The following is a 20,981-nucleotide window of genomic DNA, read 5'->3' as shown; positions in this document are numbered from 1 at the left end:
TTTTTAGAGTACACCGGTGAACACATCGTTCACAACACCTACAAGTTGCGAGCTTGCTAGTGTTCTACAGGACTGTCTAGAATAGTCCGTGGTTGTCATCCCTACTCTGCTGAATGACGGGGGCCATCGTTTGGGTAACGGTTTCACTCATTTTTCACCTGTCATCCTCATCTCATGATCTATATCATCTTTCGTCTCATCCTCAAAAAAATCTTTCATCACTCACCAACTATTTCATCTACCCATGTTCTACCCAACATATTTGTAGATATAAATTACGTATATAGTTTAAATCATATACAAACCTGTATAAAACATTCATCCAACCTCCATCTCAAAAAAAATATATAAACACATAACACGTATTTCATAGCAAATACTTCATATCTATGTGTTAAAAGAAAGTAACTATACACTCACATGATAACACGATGATCGGACAGCACCTCGTCTCTTAAAATAATCTTTTCCGATAAAACCGGGATGTTTTCTCCAAAACCGGGCTTTACGCGGGTAGAGTCTCGGCTCGGAAACTTTGCTTCTCGTGGTCTTCGGGGCTTCGGGACTTGCTTCGGGGCTCGGGAATGATACCGGGGCTTCGGGGTATCTCTTGCGCGAAAATCGATGCAAAATGGGAGAGAGAGAAGAGAAAATAAGCAAAGGAATCGGCTGCCCTCGCATTCTATTTATAGGGTGCTGAAACTCGATTTATGTTGGGCGTAATTTTGGAGTACGCTGGGCGTAAGCAGTACGCTGGGCGTACTCTTCGGATAAGCTTTGGTATGTGTGCCACGATCTTCAAAAATTCATAACTTTCGCATACGAGCTCCGTTTTCGACGTTCTTTATATCCACGCGTAGGTGAGACTATGCTCTACAACTTTCATTTACACTCCATCGGCTAATTTTGACTTTATTTTTATTATATTATTTTTAGTAGGCCGGGACAGGAAAACTTCGTTATAAAATCATAACTTCTTCATCTGACGTCCGTTTTCGTCTGTCTTTTTACCGTTGGACTACTAACGATGAGATATTCAATTCTCGTTTAGATTGTTTCGGCTAAATATCACTCGATCTCATATTCGAACTTCGGGTTGTACACTGCTAAGCCGATATTCAATTCTCGTTTATGCACGCTCTCGGTTTAACGTATTCTACGCCTTTCGTTTAGAGCGCTAAGGCCAAATATCACTCTAACGTAAATTTACTATTTACGTCGCGCTGTGTCGTGTCGGTTCTGTCGCGAAACTTCGACAGGTCATAACTTCTCCGTTATAACTCGGATTTCGGCATTCTTTATATTTTTGGAAACCTTGTGACATATACCTTAACTTGGTTAAGATTATTCATTCTATATAAACTTCCATCAAAAAGTCATTTTTGATGCTTATCGTCTCTAAATTGACTAGCCCGGATCTACGGGCGTTACAATTACCTCCCCCTTAGGATGATTACGTCCCGGAATCATCAATGAAATAGGGCTTGTTTAATGATTCCATACGTTATCCTTCCATCCTAAGTAATAACCGTAACTTCTATATTTCCTCGAAAGAGTATCTAACTCTAGGGCTTCCTGACTACAGACGATGCTCAATCTTGCATCTGCTTTTCGTACTATGCTGGACTTTCAATCATAACTTTCAAGTTACACAATAAGTACTTATTGTGGACTCCTTCTTCTTCTTAGGATAAATAATTTCCTTTATCTATTGTAACAGACCGATGGGTCGTGTTCTAATGACCTCTCATCGCATGATGCAACGCGTAGACTCAGGTCTTTTAGAGTTAAATTCCAGAATGGAATATACCTTCCTTCATATTCTAATGCGATATAACCACACTCTAACATGTAGCATTTCCAGCTACAAACTTCATTAATAACGAGCGCGTTACCAATGATCGCATTGATTTCAATCTTTTGACTTCAGTCAAATGCTACATCGAACTCGGTTCTCGGAACCACGTAACAAACTCATCGTGGTCGGACTCAATTTGATATGACCACTAGGGTCGGAATAACAATCATCCTAGTAGTCATTACCGAAACAAAGGTAATGACATACCTGAATAAAACGGAATCAATTACTAGTTTCTTGGTAACCTTGTGACTTTCCCTGATCCAAGTGCGAGTCCTGTGCTTCCGGTAGTATAGGCCTCTACTACCATCACACCTACTCATACTCGTCCCAAGTATTGTCTCGCAGTTCTCCAAGTCCCCATACAAAAATCACACAATCATTCAACACATCAGATAACAAAACCATGGTTTATATTAATTCTTGAAACTATTACACAAAAGTTCAAGTTCACCCTATACTATGCCTCTAATAGGCTACACCATAAGTTACTATTCACATTGTTACTTCATAATTTGATCTTTGGATATGAAATCCTTATTCCTGATTCCTCGCGTTATTGTCTATTTCGTCGAGGATCATGTGGAATGCCCTTGGCTTTGGTGGTTCCTCTATCCTTGCTGCCCTATTTTTCTTTGGGCAGTCTCTAGACATGTGCCCCTTGCCTCCGCATTCGTAGCATACTTTATCATTATGTGTACAATTCGAGGAATAGTGGCCGATCCTTCCACATTTGAAACAGGTTACTTCTTCGTTGCATGCTCCAAAGTGCTTCTTCCTGCACTTTTCACACCACTTGGCTCCATACCTCTGGTCATCCAGGTTAGACTTTGCGAACTTTCCCTTACTATCAGGTCTTGAGGATCCTTCAAGCTTCCTCTTCTCGCCAACTTCAGCTCTCTCTAGACCCTTTTCTTTTATTTGGGTCTCAACATTTTTGGCTGCCCAGATGGCGGCTTTCAGAGTGGTTGCTTGCTTGACTATTGGACCAAAGTCCGCTGGTAATCCATTGGCAAACTTGTTGACCTTGGAAAGTTCAGTTGGAATTAGGTATGGTATAAGCTTCATCTTCTCCATAAATCTTGTAGCGTATTCAGTGACGCTCAATTTTCCCTTCTTCAGATTCTGGAACTCATTGTTGATTTCCAGAAGATCCTGCTCAGAGCAATATTGCATTTTTAGTTGCACCACGAACTCTTCCCACGACATCTTGCTAGCTTCCCCCTTGGGCATCGAACCAGCCAGTAACTTCCACCAGCTCAGTACTCCATATTTTAACAGAGGAATTGCAAGAGCGGTCTTCTGTCTGTTGCTACACTTGCAACTTTCAAACATTGTCTCCATCTCGGAGATCCAGTCCATGACTTGCACCGGTGTCGGGCTCCCAGAAAGACACGGTGGTTTGGATGCCATGAAATCCTTGTACTTGCATCCACGTTCGTCATTTCCTCCATCCTGGTTGTTTCGGCGAACTATTGGTGGGTTGGCTTGACCAACGGTCCCACTGTAGTCCCCTCTTTCCGAATGCCCTCCATTTACTTCGGGCTCTTCCACTTGAATTAACAGTTCTTCACGATTCTGTCGAAGCAACCGCTTGGTCTCCTCCATTTGACGATCCAACATCGCCTGCATCATTGCTTGTACACCAGCCATCGTCATTGCCTCAGGTGCTGCAGCTACAACATGTATTTACTCAATCACTGGTGGTTGATTCCAGTTCTCATTTGCGTTTCCAACTCTGCTTCTAGTTCTTCCCATTCTTGATCTATACACCGAATAAGGTGAATTTAGATCCTCATTCACGATAGATACATGTATCATCCTTATCACTCCGAAACGTTTACATGCTAGTTCTAATATCATAGACATACGCTTAGAATCCTAAACACATAAGGTTTCCCGATCCGTTCTGCAACAGACCATAGATCCGAACAAATAATATCATATATGGCAACATATAACATTTAGCACATAAAAGCATTTTAGGCAATTTTCCTAAAATAAACAAGTGCTCGTGTCAAAAATATGGCAGACACTCATTCCACAATCTTCACTTAGCATTCTAAGTTTAAGTCTAGAAATCCTACAAATTCCTAGTTCGCTTAAACTAATGCTCTGATACCAACTGTGACATCCCCAATTTCTCGGCCAGAAAAGACCGATTTGTTTATGCTTTGTTTTATAAATCAGAGTAATCTTTTAAAGAAAACGGTTGTGGAATTTGTTCCCAAACAAGATATGATAAAACTTTATCAAAACATTTCTCAAAGAGAATTTTCCTTTTCATTAAATAATAAGATCTCGGGATGTCATGTTCCGATACAGGCCAAAAGCATAAACAGTATATAATAGACCTTACAACAGTTATTTATAACTACTTATCTATAATCCAAAATCTCTCGTCAAGTCCACCAACTTATACTCTTGTGCCATTACCTGTAATGCAAAGAAAACTGAGTGGGTCAGGCTTGGGAGCCTGGTGAGCATATAGGGTTTTCAACCCACAATAATATAACTTTTATATTTAATCATCAAACAAACAATCCAATTACCCATCCCTATTATCTTCTTTGTTTCTTAAGTTCCTACCTTAAGAATCCACTATCATTCATTCGTTCGTTCCTAAGGATTTACCTAAGGAATTGGCACAAAGTCCATTGCTGCCCGAGGTTCATCTACGCAGTACTAAATCCATAGCTACCAAGGTTCATCCGTACAGTACTAAATCCATAGCTACCAAGGTTCATCCGTACAGTACTAAATCCATAGCTACCAAGGTTCATCCACACAGTACTAAATCCATAGCTATCATTGTATTTAGATAAGGCACTAAGTCCATAGCTGTCAGGGTTTTTAGAGTACACCGATGAACACATCGTTCACAACACCTACAAGTTGCGAGCTTGCTAGTGTTCCACAGGACTGTCTAGAATAGTCCGTGGTTGTCATCCCTACTCTGGTGAATGACGGGGGCCATCGTTTGGGTAACGGTTTCACTCATTTTTCACCTGTCACCCTCATCTCATGATCTATATCATCTTTCATCTCATCCTCAAACAAATCTTTCATCACTCACCAACTATTTCATCTACCCATGTTCTACCCAACATATTTGTAGATATAAATTACGTATATAGTTTAAATCATATACAAACCTATATAAAACATTCATCCAACATCCATCTCAAAAAAAATATATATAAACACATAACACGTATTTCATAGCAAATACTTCATATCTATGTGTTAGAAGAAAGTAACTATACACTCACATGATAACACGATGATCGGACAGCACCTCGTCTCTTAAAATTATCTTTTCCGATAAAACCGGGACGTTTTCTCCAAAACCGGGCTTTACGCGGGCAGAGTCTCGACTCGAAAACTTTTCTTCTCGGGGTCTTCGGGGCTTCGGGAATTGCTTCGGGGCTCGGGAATGATACCGGGACTTCTGGGTATCTCTTGCACGAAAATCGCTGCAAAATGGGAGAGAAAGAAGAGAAAATGAGCAAAGGAATCGGCTGCCCTCGCATTCTATTTATAGGGTGCTGAAACTCGATTTACGTTGGGTGTAATTTCGGAGTACGTTGGGCGTAAGTAGTACGCTGGGCGTACATCGAGTACGTTGGGCGTACTCTTCGGATAAGCTTTGGTATGCATGCCACGATCTTCAAAAATTAATAAATTTCGCATACGAGCTCCGTTTTCGACGTTCTTTATATCCACGCGTAGGTGAGACTATGATCTACAACTTTCATTTAGACTCCATTGGCTAATTTTGACTTTATTTTTATTATATTATTTTTAGTAGGCCAGGACAGGAAAACTTCGTTATAAAATCATAACTTCTTCATCTGACGTCTGTTTTCGTCTGTCTTTTTACCGTTGGACTACTAAGATGAGATATTCAATTCTCGTTTAGATTGTTTCGGCTAAATATCGCTCGATATCATATTCGAACTTCGGGCTGTACACTGCTAAGCCGAAATTTCGAAAAATCATAACTTCCTCATACGAAGTCAGATTTAGACGTTCTTTTTATGGACGCTCTCGGTTTAACGTATTCTACGACTTTCGTTTAGATTGCTAACGCCAAATATCGCTCTAATGTAAATTCACTATTTACGTCGCGCTGTGTCGTGCCGGTTCTGTCGCGAAACTTCTACAGGTCATAACTTCTCCGTTATAACTCGGATTTCGGCATTCTTTATATTTTCGGAAACCTTGTGACATATACCTCAACTTAGTTAAGATTATTCATTCTAAATAAACTTCCATAAAAAAGTCATTTTTGATGCTTATCGTCTCTAAATTGACTAGCCCGGATCTATGGGCGTTACATTAGAAATCTCAATTTAAACACATCACTAGATCCAACCTAGACATCTTTCCCATAAGTAGATCAATCAGTATTCTGACTTGGAATCATTGAGAAATCTTATTTATAGGTTCATAATAACGACTATGAACATCAATATAAGTTACACTTGGAATTGAACAAGTGTAGCTTAACGTATAGGGATTTTAGCAAAAACCAGGAAATTGCACGGATATAATTTAACCTAAACACCTCTTTTCATCGGGCTCTTAGAGCTCCATAGATTCTACTTAAATATCCTAAAAGTTAGGAGAAAATCGGACTCAAAGGTCGGAGAGTATTTGATAGAGTTTTGGAGAAGTTGTGTAGGGGAATGAACTGATTTCGTAGTCAATTTATTGGAAAATAAAGAAGGCATGTCGCGCCCATATATATGCACGCCTCATACATTGTGGACGAGTCTTCGTTTGCCTGATACCACGTGTCGCCTCTGTATTTGTTCACATCGCTTGGTTGACGCCTCTTCTGGCATGGCAACGTGTCACGACCTTCGTGAGCCACATGTCGAATTTTTAGGGTGCCAAGACGTCATAGCTCTAGGAAGAGGGGGGCTGCCGACATTACCGCGTGGTACCTCCTAGTCGTGCCACGTCATAAGCACTATGTGACTTAGAAAGTGATTGAACATCCAACTTTCTCAAGACTTTGACACCCAACTCTCCCGGCTTGTCAATATGTGACTTCATCTCTAAGATGTGATCACACATAGACCTTGCTTGCCATTAGGGCTTGAGTGACCTTGAACTTGTGGGTTAGGGAGAATAATTGGAGGAGGTGGACGAAGAGAAGTATGACTTCCATGAGCCAAACTCGGGAAGTCATATTCATTAGGAAAGCTTGGTTTGGGAAGATCATTGTTGTCTAAACCGGACATCAACAATGGGAGAAATTCACGTAAAGTTGATTTAAGTCCTTAATATAACACCCAATATGATATATTAAGGCTAGGACCCAACAAACTATTTTATAACTTGGAAGAGAGATGCCGTAATCCAAGCTATAAAATATTTGTAGGTGATTGACGATTCACCAATTTCCACCAAGATAAACGAAATGTATTATTAGGTTTTAATTGGTTTTGAAACTCTTAGATTCTTTTGAGATTCATTGAACTTTTCAATGGCATGTTTCAATCTCGAGTGTGCCCTTCAGGTTTTGTGACTGGGATGCCGAGGATCACAAAACAAGGTGTGAAGTAACCATGCAAATATACTTGGTACCCTTAATATTTACCCCTCAATCGATGTGCCGGTTAACCACACACGCTCCAACGATACTATGATAAACATTAAGTTACCCTTTGCCTACCTTGTTAAGTCCAGGTTAGTGTGCCGGTTAACCACACACACTCCACTAACAGCTTAAACAAAGTGCAAAGTGTAATTTCATGGATTAGCACCTTATTCACATTTTCCTAAGTAACTAAGATTGGGAATTTATAAGTGTTTAGTTACTTAGTATTTATCATTATACTTATAATGAAGGGAGAATTCTAGTCCTTGTCCTACCTGTTCGGCTAACGACCCTCCACCGGTCAAGGAAGCGGTGAGTGAGAGTGGACACCCATTAAACTGTCATTTTATAGGCAGTAACCTTATACCCCCCTTATAGACCGGCTTCGTGAATGAGGCCTACTAATGGTAAGACGACTTGCTCTTATACATATAATATATTAAAATTTTAATATTATAAGAGTATAAGGGTGTATTTTAGACATTTAAAATACTTGGTGGTTTAATCTATTAATTAAACTAGACTTTTAATTTAATTAAACTCAAACCATATATTTTTGGATTTAATAATACTCTTTTAATTAAACGTTTTAATTAACTATTAATAAAGTCCATAAGAGTTAATTTGAACTATTCAACAAAACATCATAATTCCAATTATTAAACTCAAAATTAAAACCATTTAATTAATTGTTTAAGTTATGAACCCAAGAGTTTTAGAATTCAATTCTTTTTTTCATAAAAAACTTTTCTCAAATTCCAAAACTTGAGGGCAAGTTTTGTAATTCTTGAAAACCTTTGGATTCCATAACTTATGGAATTAATGGTGTTTTATGATGAAACTTTCCATGTTCCATAACTTAAGAACAAGTTATGGAATTCTTTAAAACATTAACACCAAATTTCACTATTGACTCATATAACAAATGATTCTAATTTTACAAATAATTCGTTTTTCACAAAACAAGTAATTATCTTAAAATTTGACAAACGTCATGTTTTTTTTCCTTTTTTTTCAACTTGAAAATAAAACATTTGCATCAATATAACAGAAAACAACCCATGGCTCTGATACCACTGTTGAGTTTTTGAGCATTCTAACACTCCTAAGTGTACATGCAACCCTAAATACCTTGGATCTATGTTTTCTCTATTATACATGCAAATATGAATATTCCAAGGTATTACCCTATCTAGCATACAATCCTTGATACTTGGGTAATATAACAAGTTAGAATACATACCTTTTAATGAAGCTTGAAGTCTTGAACTTTAAGAGCTTAGCCCTAATAGTGTGGAAGCCTCAAGTGGAATCACAAATCACCAAAACACCTTGGAAAACCTTTAGAGAATATGGATACTTGGCTCATACTTATGAAATCGGTTATTGCCCTCTTTAGTGTATCCACACTAGCCACTAGCCTAATTTCATGAACCATAAGACCCTTTATATAGTGTGGAGGATTAGGGTTAAACCCTAATACCCATGACCTTTCATTTCCTAGGATCCATGGGTTAAAGCTCCATAGACTATCCATGAAGACTTAGCCCAACCTAAATGAACTTGGCCCACTACACATATATATCTAAGATTCCATATTTAATTAGTTCCTTTTGATCACTTAATTAATTATAAATTAATTCTTGATCAATACTAATTAAATAATATGATTATATATTAATATATTAGAACTTATAATATATTAATATAAATCTTAAATATACTATTCTCAAAAGATTATCCATATAAATTGTGCCGGTGAAGTGCAACCCAAATGGACCATGCCGGGTCGGGTCAAGTACATACCAAATATAGTTATGGACTTAGACATTAACCCAACAGTCTCCCACTTGGATAAGTCTAAAACTATTATTGAGTATTACTTCAAAAACCAACTGGCAATCGTAGCTCTTAAAGCCGCTGTCGAACTCTGATCTTGTCAACAAAGTCTAACCTTTGTCAATGACTTGTCCATTAGATAAGGGATCATATATTCCTCCATTCTAGATATCATATGGACTGAGACATGGATTATAATCATTCTCTCTGTCCATTTGTTGTTTTCCGATTTTCGATTTATGATGACTGACTAATTGAACAAATCAAATCAGTCTTGGCTTGGCCAAGCACTCACATGTGTCATCGCTAAATCATCGAGGGGCCAACAGATATCGCTTTTATCCCGAAGGTAAAAAGAATGGATAAACTTCGACTCATATGGCTTGTTCTACTACTTGTTGAATCATACACAAAGGCACGTTTTATAACATCGAGTTACCAAATGCGTTTTCGTGCAATCAATGCATAACCAACTCATAGTAACAACTCATATCTCTAGGTTTGAAGAATATAAGATATTATCGTCTCATGATCACTCGTGATAAAATCCGTGAAGTGATTCAAATGAGCGCGGGTTGAATCCAATACTCAGAACTTATGAGCACTCATGAATGTTGTAGCACCACTTTGTCCACCAACTTGGACCTCTACAAACCAACCCATGACAGTCTTGATTCATATCTACTTCCAACATATGACCGACTGTGGATGGTTTGAATAACTTAATCATTCAGGAAGAGCGACTTAGTTATTCTGGAAGTCAAAACATGCAAAGTGAAACACAAGAATAAATGAATCAAATATGGTATCAAACCCTATGAATATAAATAAACACTTTTATTTATCACCATACTGATTACTCATTATTCATTGTTTCGGTTTTATCAACTTTATAATTGAATTAAAAACACTAGTTATCCTTACTTTGTGAAATAAACCAATCTAGCATAATTTCAATGATTCTACTTTCACACTCCCAAATCCTTATCGAAAAATGTGAGAATTTCAAATTCCTATCATTTATCGAAATCTGTTTAGATTTTAAACTTATATCCACTGACCCTCCTGTAATGAATATGTACAAAGTCACAAAGACTTGTCAACAGTCATTATAAGGTATTCCAATGGAGATCAACTCCATGGAAACTAAGTCTCATATTCAAAGTACATTGCTTTGGACATGCTTCTTGCATTAAGTTTTCTAATCTTACACAGATAACTTCCACCTATGGAGACAACTCCATATTCTCATTTTGACTATCACTTCTGAATAAGAGATGCCTCTTTTCAGAATATGTCAATATGGTCCTTCCAAAATTAGCACTATACTTCCAACTGTCCCTGAGTAACCAATCTTTGGTAAACCTCAGATTGTCCTCGACAATTGCTTAATCATTTTAGTCATATCCAATTCTAGACCTTTTCCCTTCTTAATGCCTCAGGGCATTTGGAAAAATTTAGAAATGACAAATATTATAGCACATGCAATCGATCCTGTACCCAAAGCAAATGGTACACGATTCATGATGTCTCACATAAAGACATGATTCTAGACCAGTCTTTTGCTACAATATTTTTATTTGCCATGTTTTCAAAATTTGACTATGAAGAGGGATGCCGTAATCATAATCGAATTTTGAGAACGCAATATATAGAATTTCCTTAAGTTGAACCAATCTAACATGAAATTCATATCTTTATTCTTGACTAAAGATGATTAAGGTCTCAATCTAAGCCTTTAGAACTGAAATGAAGTATATCCTCTCCCTTAATTATAGCAAAACAACTTTTTCAATCCCTGCAGCCTCACGAATTGAAACTTTTGTTTTCTATAATTAACATTGCTAACTTGCAACACTAACAATAATTATCATGCTCCCACTAACATGCTGATTATTAGCATAACACTTATGCTCCCACTAGCTTTGACATGTACTCAGAAATCAGCTGGATTTCTAGAAATCAATACTTTATTGACTTTCTTACCAAAGTTCAGATTTCTGATACGAGATGATTTGATAAAACTTTATCAAAATCATACACCTTTCCTTAGATAGCATGCATGTGTGTCTAAACAATTTCAGAACTATGAAAAGGGATGTCGTAATCATAGTCTCAATTGTTTAGACCTTTTGCCATCTGCTTCAAATCTACTTGGTGGAAGTGTTTCCTCACCATCATTTTCATGAATCGGAGAGAAAACTTATGACCCTTAGATTTTATGGTGTATGTGTTCTTATCCATGTGAATCGTCAAAACCACAGTCACAAGACAAGGATAATGACAAATCCAAACTCATATGGACTGAACTTATGCAATCTTAACTTCTTGCCACCTGGCAGTACAGGGCCTGCCATTGCTTCCAAGTTGTTATGCAACCAATTGAGAACTTTCAGAACTCCTATGCAAAGCCAACTTTAACTGGAATGGGCACAGAATATGTCAACATGATAGGCTATAAACCTCAAGTCGTGTGCTAGTGAAGAACCTCAGGTTTTATTCTTGATTAGTTCTTGAAATTCTTTTTAGGATCTTTAAGACTCCCACTATCCTCTTGACATATAAGACTATCTTGCCAAATATTCAAGAGATAGTGCAGATTCTTTATCAAGACAAACACTTCACACAATTGGCCTTAGTTGGTCTTTGTTTTATCCAAAACATCACAACTTACCAATTTCAAATGTACAAGAGTAGGACACTTTTACTCTTACATTTGACAAGTGTTTTAAACCTTTCTTTAAGATATGTCACTCAAGTTACAATCTTGGAGTATGACTCTAAGAATTGTTTTGGAACGAAGTATGACTCATCTTCCTGATCTAACCATTTCAACAATTCATGACTCCTCTTCTTAGTCATAAGAATGCACTAAGATGACCTTTAGAGGACTAATTGTGATATGATGTCTAAATCATTAAGATGATCACAAACATGATACTAAAGTACTCTCCCATCTTTTCAGATTTGAGAAACTTTTATCTTTCTGCCTAATTTGATTCTTCCCATTCGCTCTGCCATACATTGAGACTTTTCTAATGTTTTAGAATTATACTTAAACTTGTAAGTATAACCATATTTACTAAACTTTAGTAAATCAAATAGTCTTAACGAGCTTTGTGGTGGACATGACCTGTGCACAAGAATGTGTACTCGATCCCTTTGGTCCTTCCTTTGACTCACACATCCATGTGAACAAGTAATTAGTCTTGATTTTCCAATGCTTGAAAGTTCTCATTCATCATACTATTCAACTTGCATGATTCCAAGTTTCGGTCCAATTGAAACTTGGGCGATGAGGAACTATCCTGATTTGGTAAATTTAGACACTACCACAAATGAAAGAATCAAATCCATTTTCCAATATTGCTGTCAGTGGAATCATATAAGCAACAATTTTCCACAAATGCCATTGTAAGGATACTTCAAATAAATAAAATTAAACAATTTTCTTTTATTTTAAAACTTATCCTTACAATCCACATGGAAAATTGTTGTTATCTATTCCTTAGCAATATATCATAACTTCTTAAGCAACTGTTCAAAATTCTGATGCGATCGAAATCCACCTTCGCGATCAGAATCAGCATATACTTCCTTTAAGATTTCTCTCTATTCTTTGATTCTTAAAACATCAACATGTGACCCAGTCACATCATGTAATGAGGATCTCAGAATAGAACTTAACAGAGTTAGATAATGGGCTCTACCTGATGTAGAGTCAAACTTATTGACTTTAACATCCTTAGGTAAATTTGGCAGCTTTGCAATCAACGCCCCTTCCTTTGGCAAAATAAACATATGGACCCTTTGGTAATGGGACTATCTCAGACTTAGCCTTTCTCTTTACCATTTGGTCAACCGGGTTGACTATGGCCAATCCCTTTCCATTGGGAAGAGAATGCTTTTTCTGAATTTCCAGTGTCACCATTGTCACTGTCCATAAAGTTTTTTGGGAAGTTGATCTTCTAATCAAATTTTCTTTACTATCGTTCCAAATCATTGCTGATTCAGCAGCACCAAGCAAATAGATATGATCATTAAGGTTCATGTCATAGTCTGTTTCATAGTAGTCCCAAAGGAACTCACTATGTGACTTAGAAAGTGATTGAACATCCAACTTTCTCAAGACTTTGACACCCAACTCTCCCGGCTTGTCAATATGTGACTTCATCTCTAAGATGTGATCACACATAGACCTTGCTTGCCATTAGGGCTTGAGTGACCTTGAACTTGTGGGTTAGGGAGAATAATTGGAGGAGGTGGACGAAGAGAAGTATGACTTCCATGAGCCAAACTCGGGAAGTCATATTCATTAGGAAAGCTTGGTTTGGGAAGATCATTGTTGTCTAAACCAGACATCAACAATGGGAGAAATTCACGTAAAGTTGATTTAAGTCCTTAATATAACACCCAATATGATATATTAAGGCTAGGACCCAACAAACTATTTTATAACTTGGAAGAGGGATGCCGTAATCCAAGCTATAAAATATTTGAAGGTAGGTGAATGACGATTCACCAATTTCCACCAAGATAAACGAAATGTATTATTAGGTTTTAATTGGTTTTGAAACTGTTAGATTCTTTTGAGATTCATTGAACTTTTCAATGGCATGTTTCAATCTCGAGTGTGCCCTTCAGGTTTTGTGACTGGGATGTCGAGGATCACAAAACAAGGTGTGAAGAAACCATGCAAATATACTTGGTACCTTTAATATTTACCCCTCAATCGATGTGTCGGTTAACCACACACGCTCCAACGATACTATGATAAACATTAAGCTACCCTTTGCCTACCTTGTTAAGTCCAGATTAGTGTGCCGGTTAACCACACACGCTCCACTAACAGCTTAAACAAAGTGCAAAGTGTAATTTCATGGATTAGCACCTTATTTACATTTTCCTAAGTAACTAAGATTGGGAATTTATAAGTGTTTAGTTACTTAGTATTTATCATTATATTTATAATGAAGGGAGAATTATATTCCTTGTCATACCTGTTCGGCTAACGACCCTCCACCGGTCAAGGAAGCGGTGAGTGAGAGTGGACACCCATTAAACTGCCATTTTATAGGCAGTAACCTTATACTCCCTTATAGACCGGCTTCGTGAATGAGGCCTACTAATTGTAAGACGACTTGCTCTTATACATATAATATATTAAAATTTTAATATTATAATAGTATAAGGGTGTATTTTAGACATTTAAAATACTTGGTGGTTTAATCTATTAATTAAACTAGACTTTTAATTTAATTAAACTCAAACCATATATTTTTGGATTTAATAATACTCTTTTAATTAAACGTTTTAATTAACTATTAATAAAGTCCATAAGAGTTAATTTGAACTATTCAACAAAACATCATAATTCCAATTATTAAACTCAAAATTAAAACCATTTAATTAATTGTTTAAGTTATGAACCCAAGAGTTTTAGAATTCAATTCTTTTTTTCATAAAAAACTTTTCTCAAATTCCAAAACTTGAGGGCAAGTTTTGTAATTCTTGAAAATCTTTGGATTCCATAACTTATGGAATTAATGGTGTTTTATGATGAAACTTTCCATGTTCCATAACTTAAGAACAAGTTATGGAATTCTTTAAAACATTAACACCAAATTTCACTATTGACTCATATAACAAATGATTCTAATTTTACAAATAATTCGTTTTTCACAAAACAAGTAATTATCTTAAAATTTGACAAACGTCATGTTTTTTTTCCTTTTTTTTCAACTTGAAAATAAAACATTTGCATCAATATAACAGAAAACAACCCATGGCTCTGATACCACTGTTGAGTTTTTGAGCATTCTAACACTCCTAAGTGCACATGCAACCCTAAATACCTTGGATCTATGTTTTCTCTATTATACATGCAAATATGAATATTCCAAGGTATTACCCTATCTAGCATACAATCCTTGATACTTGGGTAATATAACAAGTTAGAATACATACCTTTTAATGAAGCTTGAAGTCTTGAACTTTAAGAGCTTTGCCCTAATAGTGTGGAAGCCTCAAGTGGAATCACAAATCACCAAAACACCTTGGAAAACCTTTAGAGAATATGGATACTTGGCTCACACTTATGAAATCGGTTATTGCCCTCTTTAGTGTATCCACACTAGCCACTAGCCTAATTTCATGAACCATAAGACCCTTTATATAGTGTGGAGGATTAGGGTTAAACCCGAATACCCATGACCTTTCATTTCCTAGGATCCATGGGTTAAAGCTCCATAGACTATCCATGAAGACTTAGCCCAACCTAAATGAACTTGGCCCACTACACATATATATCTAAGAGTCCATATTTAATTAGTTCCTTTTGATCACTTAATTAATTATAAATTAATTCTTGATCAATACTAGTTAAATAATATGATTATATATTAATATATTAGAACTTATAATATATTAATATAAATCATAAATATACTATTCTCAAAAGACTATCCATATAAATTGTGTCGGTGAAGTGCAACCCAAATGGACCATGCCGGGTCGGGTCAAGTACATACCAAATATGGTTATGGACTTAGACATTAATCCAACAGTGCCAACCCAAATTTTCATATATAAATAAAATTCATACCTCGGGATCCGTATGTTACAACTCTCTCTTACTTGAATCGGATTTTATCCTCGAAGTCCTCCGCCATATACAACTCAGGGTACTGCTCCCTCATCTCAACCTTGGGTTCCCACGTCCACTCAGAACCCTTCAGGTGCTGCCATTGTACCTTCATTGGATCCATTACCTTGTTGCATAAGGTCGTCGTCTTCCTATCGAGAAGCGCGATAGGGCTCTCTATATAATTTACGCGTTTAACGACTTGAATACCATCCAAAGGAACCATTGTGGACTCATCCGCCAAACATCACCGCAATTGATAGACATGAAAGGTGTTGTGAATCTGACTAAGCTTATCAGGTAGATCTAACCAATATGCCACCTTGCCCACCCAAGCTGTAATCCTGAAAGAGCCTATATACCTACGGCCCAACTTTCCATGCTTCTTAGACCGAATTAAACCTTTCAAAGGTGAGACCTTTAGTAGTACAAGATCCCCAACCTGAAACTCAAGGTATGAACGTTGTCGGTCAGCATAGCTCTTCTGGTGACTTTGTACGATTCGCAACCTATCATGTATCTGTTATATCAACTCAGTGGTCTTGAGTACTACCTATGTACTCCCCATAACCTGATGGCTGACCTCGCCCCAACAAACTGGGGGTTCAAAACTTCCTCCCATACAACATCTCAAAAGGTGGTCGATCAATAATCGCATGATAGCTATTGTTGTAGGAGAACTCAATCAACGGAAGATAAGTATCCCAACTCCCACCGAAATCTAGCACACAAGCCCTGAGCATGTCCTCTAGCATCTGAAGAGTTCGCTCACTGTCCATCAGTATGGGGGTTGTCTGATGTGCTGAAATGCAGCTGGGTGCCCAACTCCTCATGAAACTGCCTCCAAAATATGGAGGTGAAGTGAAAATCTCGAACAGAAACAACTGAAACTGGCACCTCGTGTCAAACACCATGTGCCGTCCTCGTCAATTTTGTGATAAAATTCCATGGTGATCTCCTCCTATTTCCACATGGGAATGGGTAACGATTTCATCTTGTCGTGGGGTCTCTGATGTTCGACCTTGACTTTCTGTCAAGTCAAGCACCGCTCAACAAACCAAGCTATCTGCCTCTTCATACATGGCCACCAATAACTTAACCTCAAATCCCTATACATATTTTTGGCCCCCGGATGGATCCAAAACTTTGATTTATGAGCCTCCTCCAGTAGTGTTTGTCTAATTCCACCAGCAACCGGGACCCAAACCCTACCGCACCGAGTTAGTAATCCACGACTATTCCTGGAAAATAACAGAATCTGACCCCTAATCATTTCGTCTTCCCAATTTTCCTTTTTCAACCCTTCCACTTGATCCTTCTTGATCATATCTAATAGTGAAGAAACAATAACCATCCACAAACACAGATCATTGATGGGTGTACTCGCAGCCTTGCGACTGAAGGCGTCGGCCACAAGATTGGACTTCCCAGGGTGATACAAAATCTCACAATCATAATCCTTCACCATGTCCAACCATCTCCGCTATCTCATATTCAAATTTGGCTTCTCCATCAGATATCTCAAGTTCTTGTGATCAGTAAAATTAGTGCATCTGACTCCATATAGGTAATGCCTCCAAATCTTGAGGGCAAAGACCATAACCCCCAATTTTAAATCATGTGTAGAGTAGTTTTCCGCATGAGGCGTCAACTGTCTTGAAGAATAAGCAATCACATTACCTCTCTGCATAAGTACTGCTCCCAATCCCAAAATCGACGTGTCACAATAGACCAAAAAATCATCCATATCCTCAGGAAGAGTGAGAATCGGAGCCTCACACAATCTCTGCCTCAGAGTCTCGAAATTTTCCTGTTGATCAGGCCGCCACTGGAAAACAACGTTCTTATTCGTCAATTGGGTCAAGGGAACAACAATCTTTGAGAAGTCCTAAATAAATCTTCGATAATACCCTGTTAAACCTAGGAAGCTTCTGATCTCATATGATGTCTTCATAACTTCCCACTGCATTACTGCCTCAATCTTGGCCAGGTCGAGCAATATACCATTCTTGTTGACGATGTGCCCCAAGAACTGCACCTCGCACAACCAGAACTCACACTTGGAGAACTTGGCATAAAGCTTCTCCAGCTCAAGGTCTCCAAAACCTCCCGTAGATTCTCCTCATACTACTCCTTGGTGTTGGAATATACCAAAATATCATCAATGAACACAATCATAGACCGATCCAACATTGGTCTATACACCCTGTTTATGAGATCCATGAACGTCGTCGGTGCATTGGTGAGCCTGAATGGCATCACCACAAACTCATAAAGACCATAATGAGTTTTGAAGGTTTTCTTATGCACATCCTCAACTCTGACCCTCATCTGGTGGTAACCGGATCGCAAATAAATCTTGGAGAACCAAGACACACCCTAAAGTTGGTTAAATAAATCATCGATCCTCAAAAGCGGATATCGCTTTTTCACCATCAGCTTGTTAAACTCCCAGTAATCAATAAACATTCAGTGTGAACCATCCTTCTTCTTCACGAACAGGCCTGGTACTCCCCATGGCGAACTACTTGGCCTGATTAATCCCTTGTATAGCAGCTCCTGCATATTCGGAGGTGCTAAACGATACGGTTCCTTAGCTATCGGAGTCGCACCAGCAACCAAATCAATCTAGAACTTAACCTGTCTCGTGGGAGGCACTCCAGGTAAATCCTTGGAAACACATTAGAAAAATCCATAACAATTGGTATATAGCCCACGGTCGTCATGCCCTCAACTCAAGTATCCGCCACATAGGCCAAAAATCCAGAACATCCCTGATGAAGATATCTCCTAGCTCTTGCAACTGAACATAGATTCGTTCCATGATAAGCACCATTGTCGCAGATAACCAATTATCCCCTACCTAGGGTTTGAACTCTCACTAGTTGGTGCCCACAATCAATCATAGCCCCATTAGGGCCCAACCAATCCATACCCACAATAACCTTCGACCCTTGCAGAGGAATCAGAACCAAATCGATCGGGTACCTCTTGTTGAACATGTTCAGGACACAACCTCGGTGAACCCTTGAAGCACTAAATTAACGGTCTTCGACGATCTCCACCTCCAAAGGGTAGTCAATAGTCCCTGCAGCGTCGCTAAACTTATTGCTAAGTGCAAGAGATACAAAAGATCGGGTAGCACCCGAATCGATCAGGACATGAGCAGTCAAATCATTGACTAAGAAAGTCCCTATACATTATCAAATAAAACATATGCATAAACAAGGACAGCACTAAAAGATATGGTAAATATATATACCAGTCACCACATTAGGAGCTGCTCGTGCCTCCTCGGCTGTCAACAGCAATGCCCTGCTCTTCACCACATGGGCCTCCGCCTTGCCCTGGCGACCATCAGTGATCCTGAAAGTGGCTGGTGCAGGCGTCGCCACTGCTCCTCCTGTCTGTCTTGGAAAATCGGCCTTCTTATGGCCTATCTGATTTCAATGGAAACATATCAATGCTCCACGAGGTCAATCCATGCTTGAATGGATCGATTGGATGCATACGAAACAACGCCCCACCTTTCTCTCGTCAACCTACCTCATGATCTTCCCATATTTGGCACAACGGTCCCGACCCTGATGGCCCCTTAATCTCGAGTTAGCAGTCTTGGGCCTCCTAGCCTAGCCCTCCGATAACGGTGTCTGTGCTGGTCTCCACTTCCTCAGAAGCTCCAAATCAATCTCCCGTTTCCGAGCTCTAACAATCATATCCTCCAGGTTTTTGCACCCCGACAAACTCAAAAACTCACGGATGTTATCCCTCATCATATCATGGTACCTCGTCTTCTTCATCACCACATTTGTTGCATACTATGGAACCAGTAGAGCTCTATCTTATAACTTAGCGGTGATCTCTGCCAGAGTTTCAGTAATTTGGTGAAGGTCTTGCAATTCCCTCTCCAACTGTTGCACCTCAATCGTTGGTGCAAACTCAACCGAAAAACACATCACAAAATCCTCCCAACTCATGGCCACCATGACCATAGATCCTACATCATAACCTACCTCCTCCTACTAGTCACGAGCTTAGTCCCTTAGAAGACAAGATGTGAACCCCACTTTTAACCGCTTGGGGCAGAAGCTTGTTTGCTAAGCACTCTCCATGTCAGCGATCCATCGACGACTAGTAAATGGGGTCCTTAGCCCCAAAGAACTCAGGGGCTCCAGAAGGTTTCAACTACCTTAACGACAGAGTTCTTGCCCCTAACTGTCCTTCCGTGATCTAGGCTCGAAAATACCCAAGATGCTCGTCCAAAAGCTCCATGATCCCCTCCTTGATGGTACCAAAAATCACAAGGGTGGCCTCCATAATACCGCGAGTAATCTCCGACGTGATAAGCTCGCAAACCGCTCATCAATCACTTTTGCACCAGAGCCAGAACCGGAACCATAACCTCTTCCTCGGGAGGTCACCATACTGAAATACAAACATACAAACGATCAAAATAAACTTGAGGGAACTATCACTCTACAATCTCCTTAGAATCTCCGACACTATCCTTGACTCGAGTACAGATCATGTGCTTTCAGTACGGGCCTTATAATACCTTCCACACCTATCCGTACTTTCCTCAAGAACCATCCTGAATCCTCTAAGTCACCCCCATTAAATCCAAAAACACATAATCCCCATGCTAAACAACATACATATCCCACTATGGCACTCTGTTGGCTCTCCTAGGAATTCTCGACGCACGGGCCTCTACAACACTAGGAACTTCTACTAACACCATTGGTTTCCTTATGCAGGCAAATTGTACACAATATGGGATCACATAGACGTTTGAATAATGATTCTACCCTAAGCCCACATCCAAACTGTTGGATTAAGGTGTCTAAGCTTATAACTAAACTGGTATAAACTTGAAAATAGGAGCAAAGTCCTTTTTTGGGTTGCCTCATAACCACAAATAACTAGAAATGATATTAGGAGAAAGAGAGAGAGAGAGAGAGAGAGAGAGAGAGAGAGAGAGAGAGAGAGAAATAATTTGTGAATATGTTATGCGATTAATATATTAATTG

The sequence above is a fragment of the Lactuca virosa genome, chromosome 5 (assembly GCF_052849685.1).
Source record: "Lactuca virosa cultivar CGN04683 chromosome 5, Lactuca_virosa_CGN04683_v6, whole genome shotgun sequence".
NCBI classification, from domain to species: Eukaryota; Viridiplantae; Streptophyta; class Magnoliopsida; order Asterales; family Asteraceae; genus Lactuca; species Lactuca virosa.
The sequence above is the reverse complement of the archived record's forward strand: the minus strand, read 5'-3'. Positions refer to the sequence as shown.